Source organism: Phlebotomus papatasi, chromosome 3 (genome assembly GCF_024763615.1).
Source record: "Phlebotomus papatasi isolate M1 chromosome 3, Ppap_2.1, whole genome shotgun sequence".
Classification (NCBI taxonomy): Eukaryota; Metazoa; Arthropoda; class Insecta; order Diptera; family Psychodidae; genus Phlebotomus; species Phlebotomus papatasi.
In genome coordinates this window covers 12,814,349-12,838,489 of record NC_077224.1, presented here as the reverse complement: position 1 = coordinate 12,838,489, position 24,141 = coordinate 12,814,349, and positions in this window count along the sequence as shown.

Sequence of the window (24,141 nt, the reverse complement as noted above, 5' to 3'; positions counted from 1 at the left end):
TTCTTGTATTTGCTTAGCACTTTTTGTTCGAGAGCTACTGACTGGCCAGCAGACCGATTCAGCAAAAAAAATGCTGAAAATGCTATTCTTCTGCTAACTGTGCTCGCTGGGATATATCTCGGGAATAAGAAGTGTCCGATATTGCAATTTGTCCAAAATTTGGCCCAATTAGTCTAATTACAGTAAAAAGTGAAAAAATGAAATGCAATTTGATAAAACATATCATTTATATTATATTACAAATATAAATATTTGTGATTTAATTTGGAAATATTTGTGTTTTATTGACTTAACCCTTTAAGGATGAGATGGACACCGGTGTCCCAAAAACAAAATAATTTTTTTTGAGTATATAAATTTATTTTGTCATCTAAAAATAGACCTAAAAATTAGTTTTTATTTTTGGGACACTGCACCAGGTAGTGGCCTATTCGTTCTTAAAGGGTTAAGGTCTTAAGAAACATGTTTTTCTGTCAAGTCTATGAAAAACTCTAGTAAATTCTATTTTTGTCAAACTTTATGATTAGTTTTTTTATTTGAAACTAGTATTAACTTTACTAAAAACTAAATAATTTATTTTAAATTATATTTCACAATATATTCTTGTTGTATATCTATAATAGATATGAAAATAGTATTATACATCAAAATACTATTTCTATTTTATATATATATTATATATATTATATTATATTATATTATATATTATATTATATTATCTATTATATATATAGATATTTTCTTTACATTTAGATATTTAATTTTTGAACAGTTTTAGTTCATCATTCTTTAGCAGATATTCATAGTCCGTGTTCTATGATAAATTCTAAGATTACAAGGTAGGGGAGACCGGGGCAGAATTAGTCACGTATAGTATTAGATAGTGGCATCTTATAGTTTGTCTTCGAACGAATATTTAGGAAACCACTCTTTATTCTAAACATATACTTCTCTTACTGTTCATTGAAATATTTATCAGCCTGATATCAAAATTTTTTGTACAAATTATACGGAATGCAAAATTTCATTTGGCGGCCAATCTACCCCAATCTCCCCTATATCACTGAAAGATATTGAGTGTTTAACTGTAAATTATAAGAAATTTAATCAAAACGGCATGGCTAATTTTCAAAGATTAACCGTCCAAAACCACCTTACTTCCCCCTATATTTCAATTAAAAAATAAAAATTTCCTTTCAATTCAGAGATAATAGGAATCATTCTAAAGTTCACGATGGCTTAAATTGAATTAGATTTAAAGACAGTTCAACTCTGAAAAAAAATTCAATTATTCAGAAAAGTTAAAAGTTGAACAAAGAATTGTATGGCAAATCCTAAAGTCGTCTATTCATCCCTAAAGTCAGAGTTCGAAAAGTGGCCCTGAGTAGCTTTATTTAGAGTCTTAAGGGTTCTGCATGATAAGTCAATAACATACACTCAATATAAAAGGATAATACTCAACAATTCCAACCCAATTCCAAAGATCATCCCCAGTGAGAGTGAGCAACACCCCAAATTTATCCTTCTATGTGACAAGACGCCCGTCACAGTCGCGTCTCCGACATATCCCTTTGCATACGTCTTTTATGTACAACTCACACAGGCTCGAACCACCTTGACGACAACGGAGGACTTTATACACGGCGCACGAATGTGACATATGTATGTGATAACCCCAATTTTCAAGGAGGGTGAATTTGCATAATCAAATGAAATACAAATCGAATAAACGTGACTTTTTGGTGTTTTCAATGTACCCACCAAAATTGCTCTAGGGCCTCTCTCCTCAGCCATTTTCCCACCATAGAAAACCCCTCTGCACACACAAAAAACGCGCCAAAAGTGCCACCCGATAAAATAAACTTCATTGTAGCATTTCGCTATAATAAAATTTAATACTTCCGGTGTGCTTTATGCTGGCACCTAAGCGTCTTCCTCCTTGTCACCCACCCACACATGAAGACGCCCAAACAATGAAAAGTCTTGTCAACATTTTCATACGATGTGTCTGTTTACTTAAGCGTCTTCTTCAATCCCCTAACCAGCTCCATTCAACCCTTCAGCCACCCACGGGCTTACATTAAAATGCAAGACGCGAAGCAGGATGTTGTCAAACAATCAATTTAGCAATTTAAATAATTAATACGTGAATTACCAAACACTTTTAATGCCCGCACCCTCTGGGAAAATCATGTGTTGCTCGGTAAATGAATTACATTTTACGTGGAAGATGGATTTGTGGTTTGTGAAAATTTTTATTTCAAATTAAAAGCTTCTTGCAACTTTTTGGAGATTATTTTGATTACGTAATAAAATGGTGTGTGAATGTAAAGTCTCATATTAAAGTTGAAATTTAATGTACAAACAAATAATAATTGTTCTGAAACATTTCAAAATAACAATTACATCGGGTAACACTAATTATAACAGTTTTAATATAATTGAAATAATAATTCCACTTGAATACGGTCTTTTAAACTTCAGGACACAAATTAAGAAGCTCATTTAAAGGAGAGATAAATTTTCATTTGCAAGCTTTTCTATTGATAGTTTCGATTTCATTAATGAAACCCTTATTATAACAGTTCTGACGTCTAATTGCAACCATCAGTAGAACAGAAAAGCATTGAACAGACTGGGCCATTGCTCTTTTAATCGATTTTCAAAGAAGCAATGGAGAAGTGATATGACACATTCATTTTTTTCGATTAGATAACTCACTGAGAACAGCGCCATCCAGTGTAAGTAAAATGTCCAAGGCGGGAAATATTTTCAGTTGTTCAAAACAATGTAATTCACATTATTCACATGTATTTTGTACTAAACTTTAATTTCACTAAGCCTAGACTCATTTTAAATGTATTTCAAAAGTTTTCACAAGAGTTTTATGAGTAAAATATCCTTTGTTTTGATTTTTCCTGGCATCAGCTGATTTCGATGGTGGTCGATGAAATTTCGAACAGTGAATTCAAATAGAGAATGTTAACGGACTATGTAATATGAAAGTGTCAAGAAAAAGCAATTGACCGGGCAATTGCTTTTTGCTTTTTGTTCAAGGTATTTAAATTTGGCTAATTTTACTAAAATATCATTTTCTTTTTACAGAATATTGTCTCAGAGAACGGAAAAAGATCAAATTGATGCAAAAATTGGTTTGATGACTCAATTTTTTGGATATTTTTTCCACGTGTAAAAAAGCCCAGTCTCTTCGATGTGAAAGAGTTCAACTTCTAATGCTAAATTTTATTCGATTTTAGGTTCTTGGCGAAAAATTAAACTTTATAAAATAATTCAGGATGCCTAGAAGAAAGATTTCTGGATAAAATTTATTTATAAATTATCAGATGCATTGGGAAACAAACTTATAACAATTCAAATATAACCGTTATGAAACATTTAAGTACAAATTAACAGGTTTTGGGATATAATTCAAAAATTACGTTTTTGTAAGAAGTAACATAAATTGTGCTAAACTTTAATTTAACAAATATAACATTATTACAGACGGGAAACCATTATTATAACAGTTTATAAATTTCGTTACTTGCACCAGACGAACAAAATGAGGTATACTTTAAATACTAAATTCAAATTGTAGTAGCCACCAAGGCTATCAATTACATCTGCCAACACAAATTATAACAAGTAAAATATACACAGATATGACGTGGTAGGGAAAAGCGCGCTACCTTCGGACGGCTCAAGCTTCGGACAATTTAATTTTTCCTCTATATTCCTTATGGATTTCACCCATAGCTCTATTTTTCTTTTTATCATAAAGGGCCAAAATAATTTATAACACATTGAAGAAAATGAACTGTTCGAAATATAAATCGTCCGAAGGTAGAGCGCTTTCCCCCACTTCCCTTCTTAATTTTCCCTTACGAAATTTTGGATGGGTTTTCCTACTTCCTCAAATATGGACAAGTTTTAGAAAACCCTTGCTTCAGGAGAAAGCGTCAATAAAAGTCTTAGAATTGCTATTTAGACCATCTGGACTACTTTACATCTTTTCTAAAAAAGATGTAAAGTAGAAAGACTTCAGAAAAGTTAAAAAACAAAATACAGGACACAAAGAAGCAGGTCATATCCATGTGTATTTTACTTAATCAATTCACTGACCGAAAGTAATAAGGTAAAACAGTTTAATTTAAATAGTTTCAGATTTTAGGACTAGATTTCTTAGTCGCAATAAAATAAAAATAAAAATTGAATATAAAAAAAATTGAAGTAATGGGTCAAAATCCTTAAAATCCAAAATTTTGTAAGGGTTCAAATTTGGAAAAATCAAAATCCCGAAAGGTAAAAATCCTAGATTCTTAATACGAGTTTCAGACATCAGACCTAATGCTTAGCCTGGCTTACAGACAGACCTTATTAATGTATAATATTTTGAGACACTGGCACTGAAAATTTGGAAACACGTCATGGTTATTTGATGTAATGGGGCTCACGTAAATGAAATGACCAACTTATAGAAGAAAATTCTAGAACTGTAGATGCCATCCATTTTTTTACTTGATAAGAGTGAACTGTCCACTGAAGTGAATTTCCGACTGAGTGAACTGAAGACTGAGGACAGTTACCTAACAATAAGAGCCCCAAAGCAAGCTTTCAGCACCCATAAGGATGGCAGGGGTTGGACGTGTCAAAGGAATAAATATTAGGATTGGTGGGTTACGGCCGTTGACTGGGTTGACATGTGTCGAATAAGCCGTATGCTCTATTTTACGTCATTTAACATAAAAAAAATAATTTCTTTCATAAATGATTTTTTTTAATATTTTAACAATTTATTGACGAACCGATGATAAAAAGTACTTATTTATTAATGTATTACTTTTAAAAATGTTAATCTCTTTGTTGTACTACCTTTACTTCGGAAATTTACTTCCGCAATTTGTTTATCGGGTATGCAAGTTTTCAGGATGTATAATGCCATTTCGCGCAGTTTTTTTTCGGTCCCGAAAACGTACGTAATCCTGGGACCCTCTGTGCTATCAGTAGTCTTAGTACTACGATATTGGTGCTACCATCCGGGCGAAGCAACTAAGCTGACTCGAAAACGTGCACCGAATCTAAGATTATAAAATGTTCAAGAAGTTACTGAATGCGAAACCGGAGAGAATTCGTTCAAGAGGACATTCCCGAAGTAAATAGCAGGAGGTAGAGGATGAGGTCCGTAAACGACTTGGTGGGTTGCGGCGCTGGAGAGTAATTGCTTTGAACGTTGAATCGAGGAGATTGGTGAGGATGGTGCAAGAAGCCTTGCCCCTCAATGGGTCATAGGGCCACCCAAGTGAGTAAGCAATTAATATCCTTGGTACTATCAGTCAACACTTATTCTAGCAGTTTTGACATTTGAAAGAATTTCTTTTTAGTACAAAACTTAATTCAATTTAATAAAACCAGGATAAATTAAGATGTACGAAGTCATTCCAAGCTACTAGAAAAGGATTTCTTAAAAAAAGTAATTTAAAAATAATCAAATGTCATATCCGTCAATACCATTACATTAAATTCAGTGAATATAAATTTTGGTAGATTGTTGACTATAAGAACATTTCAAATTCTAAGTGTAAATTATGTAGAATAGACAATATAGTTACATATACACTAATTATAGTTACATATACACTAAAAATACAATAATTGCTTAGTTTTTTCCTCAACTATATTGTCTATTCTACAATATAGTTGAGGAAAAAACTAAGCAATTATTAGTTGTATTAGGCACCGATAATACTTTGCATTAAACTGCTAGGATTGTGCATTATCGTTTTGATAAATAAAACAATATATATCTAAACTTAAGTAGTTGAAAACACTAAAATTTACAATTTTAATTTCTAATAATGGAGCTGTAAATTAAGGCAGTATTGTCTTTAAATCTGATTTTAAGACAAAGTGCTTGAATATGTATTATCTTGTTCAAATAATCATTCAAATAACTATTTAGTGTGATGCATTTGCAGCATTAAATATGAATTCCGTCCTAATACGATGCCTCTTACTTTTAAAATCAAACTGCAAAAATGAGGACTTCCTGTGCCATTTAATAATTTTATAATACATTTCAAAATTATTAAATTCGTAAATTTTGTTTGAAAATATAATCTCATTATGAGATACCCATTATGAGATTCCCATTTAATAAATTTGCAATTAAAAATGTTCTGTACAAATATGCTTTTAAATTTATCTAATTATTATAAAATATTTTTGTTTGTTAATATTATTTACTTTTTCAGGAAATACTGTCAAGCCACGCAACTGCGACGATTGAAAAACTTGGATTGGCATCCCATAGGGAAGGAACAAGTTCTGGACAGTGTCAAACTCATCTGTGAGATCTACAAAAGTCCAAACCAATTTATATATGGAAGACCCGGAATCGTTTGGTTCAGGAATTTTCTTCAGCGTCATCCAGAGCTCAGCAAGCGCAAGCCAAAATCCTTCTCATTGGAAAGAGCTACTGTTATTGAAGATCTCACGGAATGGTTTCAGAATTGTCTTGGATATTTCACAGAACACAACTGCATTAAACTTTTACTTAAAATGAGCATCCGAGTTTGATCGAATTCAACGGAGTTAGAAAAAAGCATCGCAGTAAGGTTCTTGCGCATGGATTAATATTATCGTGATTTTATTAATTTTCTTCAATATTATTGCTAAAATTCTTTTTCTATCATAATTCTAAATGAAACAAAGAATAATTCTATTGATTTGGAATTTGAAAAAATATTTCATCAGTCCAAAAACAAGCGTTAAAGTCGCACTCTATATGAAAAGCATCGGGATTACCACTCTTTAATATTAATTATTTTACTAATTGTCTAGTTAAATAATTAATTCTAGTAATGTAAACATGATTTAAGGTTGCAGTTTTCAACTTCTTTGATACTTGTAGTTATTAGTGTACAAATCAAAATTTACTTCAAATTAAAAATATGATCAAAGAATTTCTAAAGTTTAATAGTTTTCATAGAAATAAGGTAGCGGTAATAAAACTGCTAGAATAATATTGATTCAATCATACTTGTTTTTACCTCTCTTGCAGATCTCTTTTAACTTTGGCTAAATGCATCTGATACTGCGAGAATATTTAATTCCCTCTCATTAAGATTTAAAATCCATAATTTAATTTTATTAATATGATATTACACATTTCAACGTAAATTAATAAATATCTGGAAAATTATTCATTCAGTTCAGCTGTTACATTGCAATTAAAAATAATAATTAAAAAACCATGCAAATTATGTATCGGAAATAGAGCTTTTGCAACCATAATCTGTAGTATTTCGTAATAAATTGCTCAACGCTATAACATCATCCTTTTGAATCTCATGTGCCAAGCCACATTTTATTATTATACTATTTCACAATTTGAGCAAGGGAAAAACTTCAACTTGTCTTAAACAACAATTTCTTCCCACGGAAAACTGTCTTGTACCACGGATTTCCGACAGCTTCCTGAAACTCTCGTCAACGCTGAGCTTTTCACCGAGGGAGCTTTTGTCATGAGGCTTGTGACGGAAAATGGAGCTGTGGGTGGCCACGAATGGGGGCCAGAATGAAGGATTGTGGGCTGGTGCGTTGATTACCGGTTGTACTAACTGCCGTGCACACACCACTAAAATAATTTGTGGCTTCACACCGGCTAATACAAAACCTCCATTTGAGAGTATTATAGCAGTGAATGCCAAGTGAAATGTTGTCTGCTTTACCACCAACTTCTCACCACACTACGAGCCTCCCTCCCCAGGGAAACTTTCCAGGATGACGACGTAGAGATTTTCCGGATTTTCCAGTGCAGCTCCAGCACCTTCTCGATTCACTGCCGATAGCCTCCAAAAGCTCTATGGACATTATGTGGTCTGCTAATTGTCCTCACTAATTGCGTCATTTCCCTCCATTTTCACGATAAATTGCAACTCTCATTGGCCTTTACGATGAAAATTTGCCAATATTAACAGAATGAGATTCTTTCTTGCTTTTTACTTTTAGTTCTTATTCACCTGAATGCAATAATTTTTTTTCTTCAAAAAAAAATTACTAAAGTTGCAGAACATTTCTTAGACGCTTGTATTTTTGTATAAGTGGACTTTTATTAATTCATTCAGTGAAAATGAGTTTTTACAAATTTTTCTTTATTGAGAAATTTTTTTTATTGCGTTTTGGAACAAAAGTTGGCTCTGCAAACTAAGCCCCGCCTACAAAATGTTTTCGGTCACGCCTTGTTTTTCGGAATATTAATCTCAAATTGCCAATATAGAAAACAAAACTGTTCTATATTTTACGATGATACGTAATGACGACCTACACTGAGAAAAAAAAGAGGCTGTGATTAACTTTTTCTCGTCATTACTTTTACACTTTTTGGGTGTAAAAATATATCAACATTTTTTAATATTAATTTTACACCTTTTAAGGGTAAAATCAACATGAAAGAAGGGTACCTTTAACCCATAATACACCTAAAAAGGGTAATATTTACACCGTTTTCGGATCAATACTGCAGGGTAAACTTAACATTTTCGAAATGTTATTTTAAAAAAACATGTTAAATTAACATTCCGGAAATGTTAGTTTTACCCTGCATTATTGATCCGAAATCCGTGTAAATATTATGCTTTTTAGGTGTATTACGAGTTAAAGTTACTCTTGTTCATGTTAATTTTACTCTTAAAAAAGACTAAAATTAACATTAAAAAATGATGATATATTTTTACACCTAAAAAGTGTTAAAGTTACGAGGAAAAATAGTTATTCGCACCACCTTTTTTTCTAGGTGTACCTTTACTGCTTGTGTAGAAATCCTTACGATTTCCTAATATTCTTAAAAAAAAATAGACCACGCCCTCTATAAAACCTTGTGATTATAAAGCCATATTTTTATATAAATACTAATCTCCTATTCAAATGGAACATTATTTGTTAAATATTAATTGGAAATTTGTCAAATCTTTAGAGGAAAAAGCTTTTCAATATTGAGAATTAAAAGAATTGGCCACGCCCTTAACTTACATTTTATTAGAAGGGTATCCTTGAAATAGTCTATGCAGAAAGGCTTAATTTTTATTTCTTACTCTGAAAAGTAATCTAAATGCTTAACATTGATAAAAAATTGTGGAATTATTCTTTGAGAGACGTATAAATTTTGCAGAGGATGTCGCCTTTTTGATATGTAAGGGTATTTAGACCCCTTTCCAGATTTTAAAGGATTCAAAAGCTTATATATAGAAGCTTTACAATATACCCTAATAGTAGAACACTGAGAAAAAAAGAGGATGCGATTGACTTTTTTTTCCTCCTTTTACATTTTTTGGTGTAAAAATATATCAACATTTTTTAATATTAAATTTACACTTTTTGATGGTAAAATTAATATGGAATATTTACCCCTAAAACACCTAAAAAGGGTAATATTTACACCGATTTCGGATCAATACTGCAGGGTAAAATAAACATTTCCGGAATGTTACTTTAATTTTCGGACTTCTCTCACAGTGAGGTCAGTTCTTCTATAAAGTTGTAACGGTCATAATTTTTAATATTCACGAGAAAACGGAATAAGGATTCACAAGGAAAAATTCCTCGGAATTTTCCAGTATTTTCCTTGGTAAATTCCACGGAAATTCTCCGCATAGTTATATTTCCAAGGAAATTCTCATGGATTTATAGTAGATTTTTTGTGTGGAATATTTTCCAGGAAATTTAAGTGGATCAAATATGGATTTTTCCACCAAAGAAAATGGAGAAAAAATGAAAAAAATAGTAAATTAAAAAAATAGGAAATTTCACGAGGATTTTGATATGTTTTATTAAATCAGCGATAATGAATTTACACTTTGGACAAAAAAAAGCTATCGTACGAAAATTTATTTTCCTAAAAAAATACATTCTATGAAATAAAAATACGTATATTTTAGGTCCGCAGTGTCTTTAATGTTATTACTTCACAATTATGTAAACAAAAAGCAGGGTCGCATAATTAATAATATTATAGGTAACACAAAAATCACTAAGATCTTTGCATAAAATTTGCGAGCAAAATAATTAATCTATTTTGTAGTGCCACAAATATTTTCTAGCGGTAACACGAAGAAACACGTTTGGAATTTTCTTAGAAAACTGTATGGAAAGATAGTGGCATTTTCCGTGGAATTATTTCTTGGATTTTCCCCAGGAAATAAGCAGGAATTTTCCTACATAAAAGAGGGCGTGTTGCGGTAAAATCCATGGAAAATCCATAGGAAAACTTCTGGAATATTCCATGGAAAATTCCACTGGAATCGGCGGACATTTAACGTTTGATTTTCCATACAAACCTTCCATGGACTTCCACTAGAAAGTGACGTTGAATTTCCATTGTATGGTGTTCAAATTTTCCATGCAATGCCTATTTTCGATAGACTCTCCGGATAGACAAGGAAAAGTTCCATGGAAGACTGCGAAAATTTAGCGTCAAATTCCATGGAATGAGCGGAATTTGACGCAAAATTTCCAATGGAATTTCCGCGACCGTTTGCTATGGGTCTAGAAAAGAATCAAGTGGAGAGCATTCGTAGAGTGACAGTCTTGGAAGAACCACGGAAGGATGAACATTGGGCTCCGAGTTCTGGACCCAGGACATGGATTTAGTCGTTTCAGGACCCGGGTCCACACAATTACATATAAAAAATCATAAATTTCATCTACGAACATACTCAGCTGTTTATGTTTGAGAAGGCGTGGCCAGAAAATTCGTAGGCGGTGCTTATTTAAAATGTAAAATATTATCTCTCAATGAGAAAAGTAAAAAAAAAATACTGTAAATAGTATCGAGTAAAAAGGTTAAATCTTTCCAGAAAATTTCAATATTTTTTTTCAAAATATATCAACAATAGTTTTAAAAAAAAATTGATAAAAATAGAAAATAATTACTTTATAATATTGTAGGCCATTTTCAAGTAAGTAAGTTTGAAAGTTTTTTCCTGTTTTTTTTTCTCTATTTTTTTCCTCAATTAATAAGATGCCGAATAAACATTTCACACTCTTTCCAAGGATCAATAACATTTAAGAAAAAATTGCTTTCTGACCATTCACCTGATAATCATAAAAATAATAAATCAGCTTTGCAGCATTCTGTCACGCTGTGCTTAAGGTAATCAATTAAATTACATTATAATAAAGAGAACATCAAACATCGCTATAAAAAAAATGAATCCGTAAAAGAAAGAACATGTAATTCATTCAAAATTAATGCATTTCGTTCCTCAAATTTGATTTGATGCGATGGCAATGTCCCTTAAGGTTACACCATGAATCTAATTAGGGAGAAAAAATCCTGCAGAAGTGACTTAATAGTTTCATATAAAATGGTAGCCTCATCAATTTATGATGACGCATCCACTTGGAAAAAGATATTCATGCGATGGAAGGTTGCCGAGGGGTGAGTTATCCATCATAAAAACATCATAAAAGCATCAAGAAAATGACGACAAACGTGAAGAGAAATTTATATTTGATTACTATGAGTGGGAACAATCTGACTGATGGAGACGCCGGGTGGTTTGAGGTACTTTTGTTCTTAAATATCGGCAAAAGGAAGACTTTTTTTCCTTGGTATCATTTGGCGGAAGATATTCCATGAAATAAATATATTGAACATAAGGGGTATCTCATAATGACAAATCCGTTGCTTGCAATTGATTGGGAAGTATTGTCCGATAAACCATAAACCTTCTGGAATTCCAGAATTTGGAAAAACTTTCGATTATCCAGGCAATCGATAAACGAAAAAATCAGTAACCAGTTGTGATTGGTTATGTTCAGGAATTCGACCTCTGAACTGACGATTCCACGTAACATAATAAACCTACCTTTGGTTGCGCTTAATCTGTGAAACCTTTAAATGATTCTGTATAATCCGATGAATTTATGTTTAAAAAACTTTTGAAAGTTTAAATCAAACCAAGAAACCTATTAAAGTCTACAAAAAGTCTAGACTATTAGAAAGTACAGTACGACTCCAATGGGTTAACCCCTTTAAAAACAGTGTGAACGTAAAATTGCAGATTAAGGACAGAATTACATTGACAATAAAATGCTTGCCGTAGCCTCACCGTATTTCGTTAATTTATGCATTTTCATTGCAATTCTTACGCAAATTCTCGTTTATCGTATTACCTTATCTCATACTCGGTGGCGCTAGGTGAAAATAATATATAAGAAAATTGAAGAAATAAAACGAAAATTCGATAAACGGTAACCAAAAAAGAACTACGATTAATTTCTCTTACAGTTTTTTCGCTTACCGTTTATCGAATTTTCGTTTTATTTCTTCAATTTTCTTATATTATTTTCACCTAGTGACACCAAGTATGAGATAAGGTAATACGGCAATGGAAGGCAATGGACGGTGAGGCTATGGCGAACATTTTATTGTCAATGTGATTGTGCCCTAAATGTCAAACTTTTAAACTACTTTTGTTAAGTAAGAACCTGAATCAATTTTTAATGAGTGAACTAGTAAGTACTATAATCAGTAACTTAGAATATTGCAATCGTACAACGACTTCTGAAGAACTTTCATTGGATTACGTAAAATATGAAAAAGTTAAGCTTTGTATAATTTTCGTAATTGGCAGAGATTTATCCATGACCAAAATCAATTGTCTCGTACAATATTCCATTCATTTTGTATTAATTCGAAGCACTTTCCCTTCTTTTAAGCAGTGAGACAAAATTATTTTTAAAAAAATATATTAACGCAGTAATCAGTCAAAAACTTATCTGGTTACACTCGTGAATTACCACTCAGAAGATTTTTTTTGATATTGTAAAAGTTTAAGGACACTTATCAGGTTTGGAGAGGAAATCATACTAAATTTCTCAGAGTCCAAATTCACGAGCCTAACCAGTTAAGTTTTTGACTAGTTACTGGTTAATACATATATTTAAAATAAAATAATTTTGCCTCACTCCTTAAAATAACGCAAAGTGTCTCAAATTATTAAAAAATGAAGTGTTGTCCGAGATAATTTGTTTTGGCCATGACTAAATTTTCCATTAACCACGAAATTGACAAACGGAATAGACAGTAAACTGTCACCATTTACAACTGGTTACGTTTGAGAATTTGACTCCCAGATTTCAAAAAAGCAGGTTTCTTAAGTAGGGTGCGCTACATCGGATGACCCATCTTTTTCCTATGTTCTTCAGGATTTTACACATGGTTCTTTTCTGAAAATTATGACTCACTGGATTATCAATAAAGTTATAATATTATAATGAGTAAAATTGTAAGCCCAAATACGGCTCGGCTCACCTAAAATAATAATACTAAGGGAAAATGGGGAACTGAAGGTGCCACCCATCTTTCAACTTCCTCAGAGTGAACTGTCCACGGCGACTGATGCTCACTCAATAAAGTACTTATGTTATTTTCCATAAGCAACAAGAGCAACATATAACAACCTTCAGCACCCGCCTTGGGATAGTAGGGGTTGTGCGTGTGAAAGGAATAAAGGATTTGTATTGGTGGGTTTGGCCGTCGACTGGGTTAACAACTGTCGAATAGGCCATACGCTCTACAAAATGAATAAAAAATATATTGAAAAAAAAGTTGTTTGAAGCTTGATTCATCCGAAGGTAGCGCGCTTTCCCTTATCTTAAAACCTCCGGAATTTTTCAAGGATTGCCAAAAGGTTTCTCAAGGATGCTTAAGTATCTTTGAACCCTCTTCCAGCTAATTATGTTCACAGAAAACCTTATAGTCTTCTTTGGTTACACTAAATCTTCAGGAAGTATTTTGAAATACACGTGATTTTCTGAATATTTTCAAGTTACCAGAAAGCACTAGAAGTCTTTAAAGGTGTAGCAAAAACTTCTTCATTGATAAAATTTCGCAAAACATTCCAAATGTTCATTAGGTTTTTACAAATCTTTTTTAGGTTATTAAAGAATAACAAAACCTTATAAAGTATTAGTAGTAAGTGGTGGAGCACTCGCTCTATGATGCAAGTGTCCCAGGTTCGAATCCTCTTTGGGTCACCAGGAATTATTCTGGCGTTAAAGGTGTTCGAATTGCATATAGTGAGCTTCACTGCACTTGATTCCACGGGCATGGGACTGACAACCTCATCCCGTACAAGAAAAAATAATAATGCATGTCTAGAAATCCCCTTGCGGGAAGGCCTTGTTCCTCAACGGAATGTTGTGCCAGCTTTATTATAAAGAATAACAAAACCTTATAAAGTATTTATCAACTTATGACTTTGACCCCCTTCTGTTCGTAATCTTTTCTTTAATTGTAATGCTTAAGAATGGTTCTCACCGATCTGATATGGTAGATCGGATCGATAAAGATTATCCTTAAGTTCTAGAAGTAAAGAAAAGCTTACGAACAAGAGGGTGTCAAAATCACCCGCTCGGGACAAAGTCACCCGCACTTACCGTAACCCTTAAAAATATTTCCGGTTTTATAAAAGCTCCAGAAGTTTTCACACGTTATGCAGAAACTTTAGAAAGTTTCTTGGGTTTTTCAAAGCCAGTAAAGAATCACGAAACCTTAAAAAATTTTGAATGATTGCACAAAATCTTTTGGTTCTCCAAGTTGCGCTTCACTTTCTGAAATTTATCAGTATTAGGGCTCAAATAGACTCTGGCTGATCCTCGAGAATATTTAGCCTGTAAAATTTAGCAATAAAGATTTATCCCAAACTGTCATTTAGTTAGGGCTTAGGATCATCAATTTAGGGTCCTTTGCATAAATTTCCCTTGCCTAATCCTTTATAATCAAATTTTAAAAGCTAAATACTCTCGAGGATCAGTCTGGGCCTAATTGGGCCTGTACTGAAAACTTTCAGAAATATATACTTTACAAAAAAGACTTTACAAGGCTTTTCTGGTTTCGCAAAATCTTTAAAAACGTCCCCCAGTATTTGTATATTCATTTTAAATGTTTTTCAGATTGTACAAAACTTTTTTAAAGTTTATAAAATTTTCCTAGACCTTATCAATTTTTTTAGAAAATTCAATAAACCTGTTAACGGATCTTCGGGGTTCACGGAGTTCTACAAATTTCTACCCAATTTCTTTAAAGCCTTCTGCAAAACCTTTTAAAGCCGTTTCAGGTTTTGCAATATGAGTAACCCACGAAACGTTCTGAAGGATACGCGAAACCTAAGAAGCGAGAAACCCTTGTCAGTGAGATCTTCGAATGAATCACCCCTTGATTGAACCTCCAAGTGTGACCCTCAAAGAAAGCTATTGAAGGGAGGCTTCTGAAGTGTATCAGTCTGTGGTTAATATCGAATGGTATGAAAGTCTGCATTTTATGTGGTCCAATTGATTCTTCGCCAGCTTTCGCATTTATTTGCCATTCTGGTACGTGGCTTCAGGGAGATTATCTGCAAAAAAAAAAGCCAAGAAAAATTTCTTCCATTGAAGAATTAATATTCAATTTTTCAGCGTTCCTTCATCAATTTATCCCTTAAAATTGCACAAACGCTCTCAGCAATAATTCATTCCCATTCCCTGATGACTCTTCCTTAGTGCATCACACGTCGCTAAATAGTTATACTACCCCAAAGAACAATAAGCAATTAAAAGTTTTCTTGTAAGTGCTTGGGATATATTGTGGAAAAGTTTGAGCGTTTGAGGCACGTAATAAAGCTGTAGGAAATTAGTTTAGTCGATTTCCTACTTAATTGCCATTCAATGGGAATTTATGGCAAGTCAGTGTGAGTGTTTTTGCTCTTGCCACTACTGTGCAATTTTGAGTGTTTATGTTTTCTGTCACTACCATAAATTTCAAATGGGGAGTGCAATGGGTGTTCGAACCCAATGGGTTTTCAGGGCGGGATAAACTGAAGCTCCCATTAACACGAAAATGGGATGGAGAGTGGAAAAAAATAGCATACACCTCCTAAATTACAGCAACACCACTCACAATTCTTGCCCGGCATCGTTACAAAAAGTGTCTCTGTTTTTATTGCAGAAAACCAAGCTTTTAGTTGCAAGTTTAAAGGTTTTACAAAAAAAAATATCAGCAACAAAAAATCTATTGGTCAATTAAAGATAAAAAGAATAGATTCCATGTTGCTGTTACACTGCAATTTATACTTTGAGAAAGTATAATTTCATTCTCGGAATAAGCTCCGCCTATATTCTTTATGGTCACGCCTCCATTAGGAAGTATTACCAACTGAGTGTAATGTTTTTGAGTTCTAAATATTTATTTAAAAGCTGCAACTTACCTCACCAAAGCAATCTGCTCAAAAGCTTTCTTATCATAATGAAATTCCCCTTGGAAAAATAGGCCACGCCCCTATTAAACCTGATAACAAAATAAATTTAGATAAATTTTTCAAGAATTAACAGGAAGTTCTTCCAAGGCTAATGGCATCACTTATTCCATGATGAATTCATAGAATTTGTCTAAGGAACTTGAATTTAAATTGAGAATGAAGAAACTTTGTATGTATATTATCTTAATAACAAATTCATCATCTACAAGTTTTTAATTAGCACAAACATTTTCATTGCAATTCACAAACTATTTTGAGCAAATTCGGTAAGTTTTCCATCTCTTAGTGCTCTTAATATCTTCAATTTAAATTACTCATTATTAACTAAGTAAAATGCAAACTAAGAATTCTCAACCGTCATTTAAAATAAGTTTCATCAAGCTTTAAGCTTCAATATAAATTAAAATCTCATTCTTTGAAAATTAAAATGATTCAAAAGCCATTTTATTTATCAGATTGTTGGAAAGGTTGATCAAGATATCACCCCAAGAAGCATTATTTTCTAAAATACTCTTTACTGGGTAAAAGTGAAATTCTGGTTCAAAAATGTTAAATAATAAGCACAGCTTCCTCTTTATTTGTATGCTACATGTCCAGAAAGGTAATATTTACTCTTTTAGTTGTACTGCAAACGCCTGGAGATAATGTACACTTATGACGGGGTCACTGAATACCAGGAGTCGATATCTCATACCGTTTGTGCTTTAAGCAGGTGACAAGTTAAGAAAAATGGTTTATAAAACTGCCCTCTCTTTGAGATCGAGCAGTGAAACAATAGGGAATTTTAGAAAGTATTTTTGGATTTTTTGATATTAGTGGGATTAAATCCCACTACTTTTTATAATACGTTACTTAGGTTACCTAAGTTAATTTTCATAATTTGAAATTGAATTCTAAAAAAAATTACAATTTTACAGTCTCAGGAAAGATAGAATCAATTGCAAAAGGGGATAGAATCAATTACGTGATCCAATGGAATCGATTGTAAAATAGAATACAATTGATTACTCAATTTTTGAATTAAATCATAATATAATATGGATGGTATTCAATCCCAATAAGCTTACATACTTAAATTATTTGGGACATCCGCTGCTTACCTTATCAGAGAGGTAATGAACAATTTAGTAATTATAGGAGACTGGAACTTTTTCAATCCCACAATGTTTAATAGAATCAATCTCAAGATTAAACAAATCGATAAATAATTGGGATAAAATTAATTATTTGATTTTTCAAACCCAATACCAAAATTATATTGAATTCAGTACCAATGTGGGATTGAAACTTTTTCAATCCCACAAAAGGATAGCATAAATTCCAGATAATGACGGAATTAACACCTAACCGGATAGAATAAATTTGAAAATTTGTTTGAAATGCAATCCCATACGTATATGAATTGAATTACTATTTGGTATTGGATATTTTTTTTTCAATTCTACTATGAGATACAATATTAATCCCGGCAATTTTTAAATGCAATCCCAAAATTATACTGAATTCAATATGTTCGTGGGATTGAAGGTTTTTAAGGCATTGGAAGTATTGAAGGTATCCAATCCCATCATGGGATAGAACAAATCAAGTTGCACATTTTTTTTTTAAATATTCAATCCCATAATTATATTCAATTCAATTAATACATAGCATTAATCTAACAATTTTTTAGGATTCACCCAAAATTATATTGAATTCAATAACTACGTGGGATTGAAGTTATTTAATCCCATTATGCGGTACAGTAAACCCGAAAGAGAACAGAATTAATCCAATCGCACAATTTTCTAAAATTACATTTTATCATATATATTTAATCCTCAGTTACTACATGGGATTAAAGCTTTTTCAATTTTACAATAGGATTAACTAATACCAAAGATGGAATTAACCAAAAATTGGGTAGTGATATTCTCACAATTTTTAAATTTAATCCCAAAATGATATTGAACTAAATAACTACCTGGAAAAAAATATTCAATCCAACAAAGGGATAGAGCGAACCCTTTAAAAATTACAGAATTGACCCAATGCCACAATTTTTTAAAATTCAATTTTATAATTATATTGAACTCAGTTATTGCATGGGATTGCAACCTATTGAATTCTTTAATTGGATAAAGTTAATACCAAAAAAATGGTTAAAAAGAATTTAAAAAAATTATTGCAGAATTCTATTGAATTGGAAAACTCTGTGGGATTGAATCCCACAAAGGGAGAAAATAAAATTATCAATGATGAAGAACTGGCGCAGTATACTTTGAGAGGGACTTTCCGGTGTTCGCCAGTGAAAAAAGGTCAGCCTAAGATGAAAACACTTTTCGTCTTGCCCAGAGCTTTCTGTCCCGATGTGGACCTTCTTCAGTGGTCGATTAAACAATGTTCTCGTAATTACTCTTAGGGATCGTGACGTTCAAGGGATACATATGATCCCTTGATCCCTTGTGATCTGTATCCCTTGTTTAGTCGACCACTGAAGAAGGTCCACATCGGGACCGAAAGCTCTGGGCAAGACGAAAAAAGTGTTTTCATCTTAGGGTTACCTTTTTTCACTAGCGAACACCGGAAAGTCACTCTCAAAGAATAAAATTATCTAAGAATCAATTCTATATTATACTGAATGCAATTACTATATGGGATTGGAGCTTTTTCAATTCTATGCTGGGGCATTAATACCAAAACAAAATAGAATTAACCAGAAATAGTACAGCATTAGCCACAGAATTTTTAAGTTCAGTCCCGAAATTATATTGAATTGAAAACCATCATGGGCCTGAATCCCACATTGCAATGGGATAGAATAAAACCCCAAAAATGCCAGAATTAATCCCACAATTTTAACACTCCATTGCTCTCCTTTAGTTAGATTTCTAAAATACATTGATTTCAATAACCAAATCGGGGATTTAAATTTTTTCAATCCCACAGTGGGATTGAGTGAATCCCAAAACGTAATCAACTGAACTTTAAATGGTATAAAATGGGACAAGATGCCCCAAAAATCACGTTATGTGATAAAATGACAGAAGTAACCCAAATTGGGATTGGAGTGGAGTTTTTTGAATCCCACAGTACAGTAGACTCTCACTCAATCGGCTCTTTCTCAATCGGGCGACAAATTTTGTTGACAATTTTCACGTTTAATTATGAAGCTAATTCGATAAAATTCGCTGTAGTTCTTCTTATTTTATCGTGATTCTTTATAATTGAGCGCTTTTTGTGGAATTTACATAGGCTTTGACGCTCAATTCTATCGCTAAACCGGATGACATTTTGCCCCATATTCCTGATTGGGAGAGAGTCTATTGTATTCAATCCCAAAAGATGATGAAATCATTCTATAACTTTAAAAAACCTAAAAATTTTGTTGAGCTTTTTATACAACTTCTGATTGGACGGACCTTTTTGGTATAATGGTACTAAAATTGTTAATTAGAATCAATTAAGGCTTTATAGAAGTTTGAGATCTTTTAGCATGGCTAAAAGCACAGCCAATTTGCTACTTGGGTACCTTCAACCACGTCAAATGGCTTGATTTTCCTCTAGAGAAGTCTCGTTAAAATTTCCTGACTGTTGCTTCAAATCGTGCAACATAAAGTCAGGTGAAACGTCATATCATTTGATTTAGATTTGTATTGTCACTCCGAAGCACAAACATATCTACCATTTGAGTGAAATGATTAAATTTAGCAAAATGATACACAAAAAGCTCGGAGTGAAAAATGATAATTTCCTCTTACAATGGGGTGATATTCCACCATAAAGAAATGGTGGGAAGTCTTAAATTTCTTTGTATATTTTGAAGAAGATCTTCATTGAGTTTTTCGTCCATTTTTTACAGCCATGGCAAAAAAAAGGAAGAAGAAAAAGAGATTGAGTGGGTGTTACATCTGAGAAAAAAATGCTGAAGATTCTATAATAGACATGAGGAGCTTGGGGTTGGGGAGCGGAAGACATAAGAAAATTGAGAAATCTCCATAAATATATTGAGTGGGATAAAGTAGGTTTAACTCAGTGTTTGGTGTGTTTAATAAATGGGATAATAAAATCATATTATTTTATTTCACCTTTTGTGTTTTCTTTTTGATCGAAAAATATATTGGGGCGGCTGGTGGATGATGTGCTTTCCTCCTCGCCCCTGAAGTCCAGGAGAAGGAGGAGACCTCAACAGATGGTGAAGAGGGATGCGCGCCATGCAGAGCCTCTTGGAAGACATAGTGATGAACAATAAATTTCAGGTAAACGATTGTTTGCCACATTACTTGGGTTTCTTTTGCGTTCTTCCGGTGGGGTAATATATTTGTGGAACTCTCCGCATATGGCTGAGCCCTCGTAAAAGCGCTTGGAATTCTTTGATAAATGGCTGGGAATGTATGCAATTGCGCTTCGAAAAGCTCAAGTGCCGGGGTGAAAGCTTTGAACGGGAGAAAAAAATTGGGAATGGAAGCATCTCCATGTGATCTTTAGGTGATTCACTTCATCTTCGTGCCACTTTATTCACCCCACAATCGTCATAAATTAGCACACACATATGTATAACATTGTGGTAATAATTGGTAATTTGTCGAAGAGAAAAAGACATCTTAGTCGCAGTTTCTTTCAGGCTCAGTATAGATATGTTCGTAGTTCTGCTGAAAGTTCTGTAAGAAATCGTAAGGTATCCAACTTTACGATTTTAATTCGGTTAGCTTTGCAACGTTGCAACGGTTGCAACTAAGAAAAATAGTTATAATTGTCAATTTCCAAGGGGGAGATATTAGGGTCGGAAGTGGTGTACAGCTGAAAATGAAGTACTTGGAAATCTTTGGAAGTGGGAGTGCCCGAAAATAAAGTCTTCTTTGTTTAATTCCGAATTTTACAGATTATACGCTACTTTTAGCTCAGACTTTAAATTCGAGTGGCAAAAATAAGTAAGGAACAAAAAGGTGTCTTTGTAGTTATGCAGTAATGTTAATCCAATTTTGGAAAGGCCTAAATGATAGACTTCCATTCCATCCATTCCTTCCATTGGGTGCACTTGGGCCTGCAACCAAATAAAGCGAAAACGGAGGTCTGAGCGTTTCATCTGAATAATCGTGAAGCACATAAAAAATTGAATGTGTGCTTTGAAGGCGCTACACTAAACCATGTAGAGCACCCAAAATATCTTGGCGTCACCCCGGATCGCACACTCACATATAAGCCTCATCTAGAAAGACAGCCAAGAAAACCAGTTCCTGTGTGAATATTATTCAGAAGCTGGCTGGCAGGACTTGGGGGGCTTATGCCCAATCCATGCCAACTGCCACGCTTGCAATTTTTTATTCTGCAGCGGAGTATTGCGCTCCAGTCTGGCACAACAGCGTACATGTACATAAGGTAGATACGCAGCTGAACAATGCTATGCGCCTTATTACAGGAACTGTAAAATCTACACAATTGCCGTGGTTGCCAGTACTATCCAATATTGCACCATCAAAGTTAAGACGTGAGGCGGCTGCAGTAAGGGAGTTTATAAACTGTAGGGAACACGCAAATTCACTGCTGCACACTGAGCTCCTGAATTTGCCAAGCCGCAGACTGAAGTCGAGGAGGCCACCCTGGATCGTCGATCCTTTTATCACGGGTGTGGACTTCAGCCTGGAGCAGAGATGGAAGGAGATCTGGATTACCGCTGTACCAATAAATGGTCACTTGATTCAGGATCCGACGTCTCGGGTTCCGGGCTTCGACTTGCGCCGTCGAGAATGGGCAATGTTGAATAGATTTCGCACTACACAAGGAAGATGTACTTACCTGCTTCACAAATGGGGAATAACCGATTCCCCTGAATGTGACTGCGGTAGTGTACAAACGACGAATCACATCGTGAACGACTGTCCCAGAAGAGGCTTTGTGGGTGGACTTAGTAGTCAGGACCGCTTATCTCCAGGGGCCCATGACTACCTAAAAATCTAGATTTAAGTCTATGACAACTCAGGAAGGCTTATTCTTTCTGTTTTGTAATTTGTCTTATATTATAAATGTATTTGTTGTTTTGTTTTGTCATACGAAAGAAGAAGCATTTTGGGTTTTTTATTTAGATCATGTTTAAATGACTGAAAAGTGACTTGAAAAATTTCTATATAGAGATTTATTCTTGAAAAGATCAACTATATTTTAAACGGTCTCTAACGTTAACTAGTCTGCTGTTTCAGGACAAAATTGTTCTTCCGGTGAGCGTCGGTGAGGTGGTTTAATCCAAAATTAAAACTTTCAAGGTTCCAGAGCTTTCGACACTATATCGTGTCTTCTTCAGTGGTTCTTGGTTAGTCTATTATCTTGGATATTGTCACTATTTTTGTCTAAATTTACACTGATCAGATTGGAAACAAAAGTTGGGAGTTATTAATGAACAAATCACAAAAATTATCACTAACAATTTTTCTGTCTATTTTCTGTGCAAAACGGCTTGGTACTTCAGCTTGGTGTCAATATCATAATTGTCCTGCAAATGAATTTTTTATAATTTGCAAATGAATAAATATATATTTTTTCCTATGTTTGTACGTAATTGTAAAATAGAAGGTTTAAGGAATATAGGATATTTTTTGCAAGTCTCCAGCTATATTTGCTATATAATAAATTTTTATGCTAAAAAATGACGATTTTTTAAATTCTTATCAAAAATTGATATTAATTATTTTTTATACTTCCAATTTTTTTTAAATCCAAATCGTTTTGGAGAAAAAGAAGTACAATACCCAAACATAATATTTTTTCATTAGAGTGAAAATTATCAGTCACTGGTATCGTCAGAAAAATTACTTACATTTTTGGGCTATTTATGTCCCTAATGTCCATAGAGACAAAAAATACACCAAATCAGAATTTGTTGGATTTTCTAAGGATAGATATAAGACCTTTTATTGAGTTTGTTTATCGGTTTCATTTTTATTGCTGATTTTCGGTCAGCAAAAACTGTCTGGTCATGAATGAGTTATAGCGGTGACTGTCACTGACGTCAATAAACGTCAGCGACAGTGTCAACGGCGCGTTTAATTGTGCGCAAAATCAAATGATCAAATGTAACACTTTTGCCATTTTGTACAAAATTTCCAATCGCTGAAATATCACGGTAAAATTTTAAATCCATCAATTTATTAGTTTAGAGACGTTTCCCTTATATGAGTACGTGAGGGACTTAGAAGTCTATTGTATGGTTTCTTTAATAAATAAATAAATAAAAATAAATAAATACAGTCAACAGATTTTATAATGCTTTATGGGTTTTATTTAGTAAAAAAATTCATGGAAAATAATCGTTATAAGTGATACAATTAAAATGCTCAAATTTGATCCATTTGAATGTATTCCATATTTTCGATGTTTTTTAGCAGAATATCCAGAAGATTGAAAATAGTTGTCTCAAAAATGTAACATTCTGCCTTACTATATTCAACCTAAAAACACTCATTTTAACTGTTTTCCTTTTATTAATTGACGGAAAAATATTCCTGAACATCGATCTTTCTAAAATGATTTTGTAAATATTCGAGACCGATAGTAGTCAAAATTTAGTTGGATCAGAATGGCTAACACTAGCCAGAGCTACGTCAAATTATCAAAAACTTAGAACACTTAAATATCGGTAACAAATTCCTTTCAAAATTATTGTAAGATATTTCACAGTCCTTCCGATATTTTTCGGCAAAGGTACATAAATATTACAAGCAAACTTAAGATTTAATATCTGAGGTTATGAGCTTCAGGATAACTTAGGGATAAGTATAACAAATCATAACAGAATTTTCTCCCAAACTTTGCTACTTTTTATCACGCATTTCCGCAGAATTTTCTTTTCGCCCAATTAAGACCAAAGGTT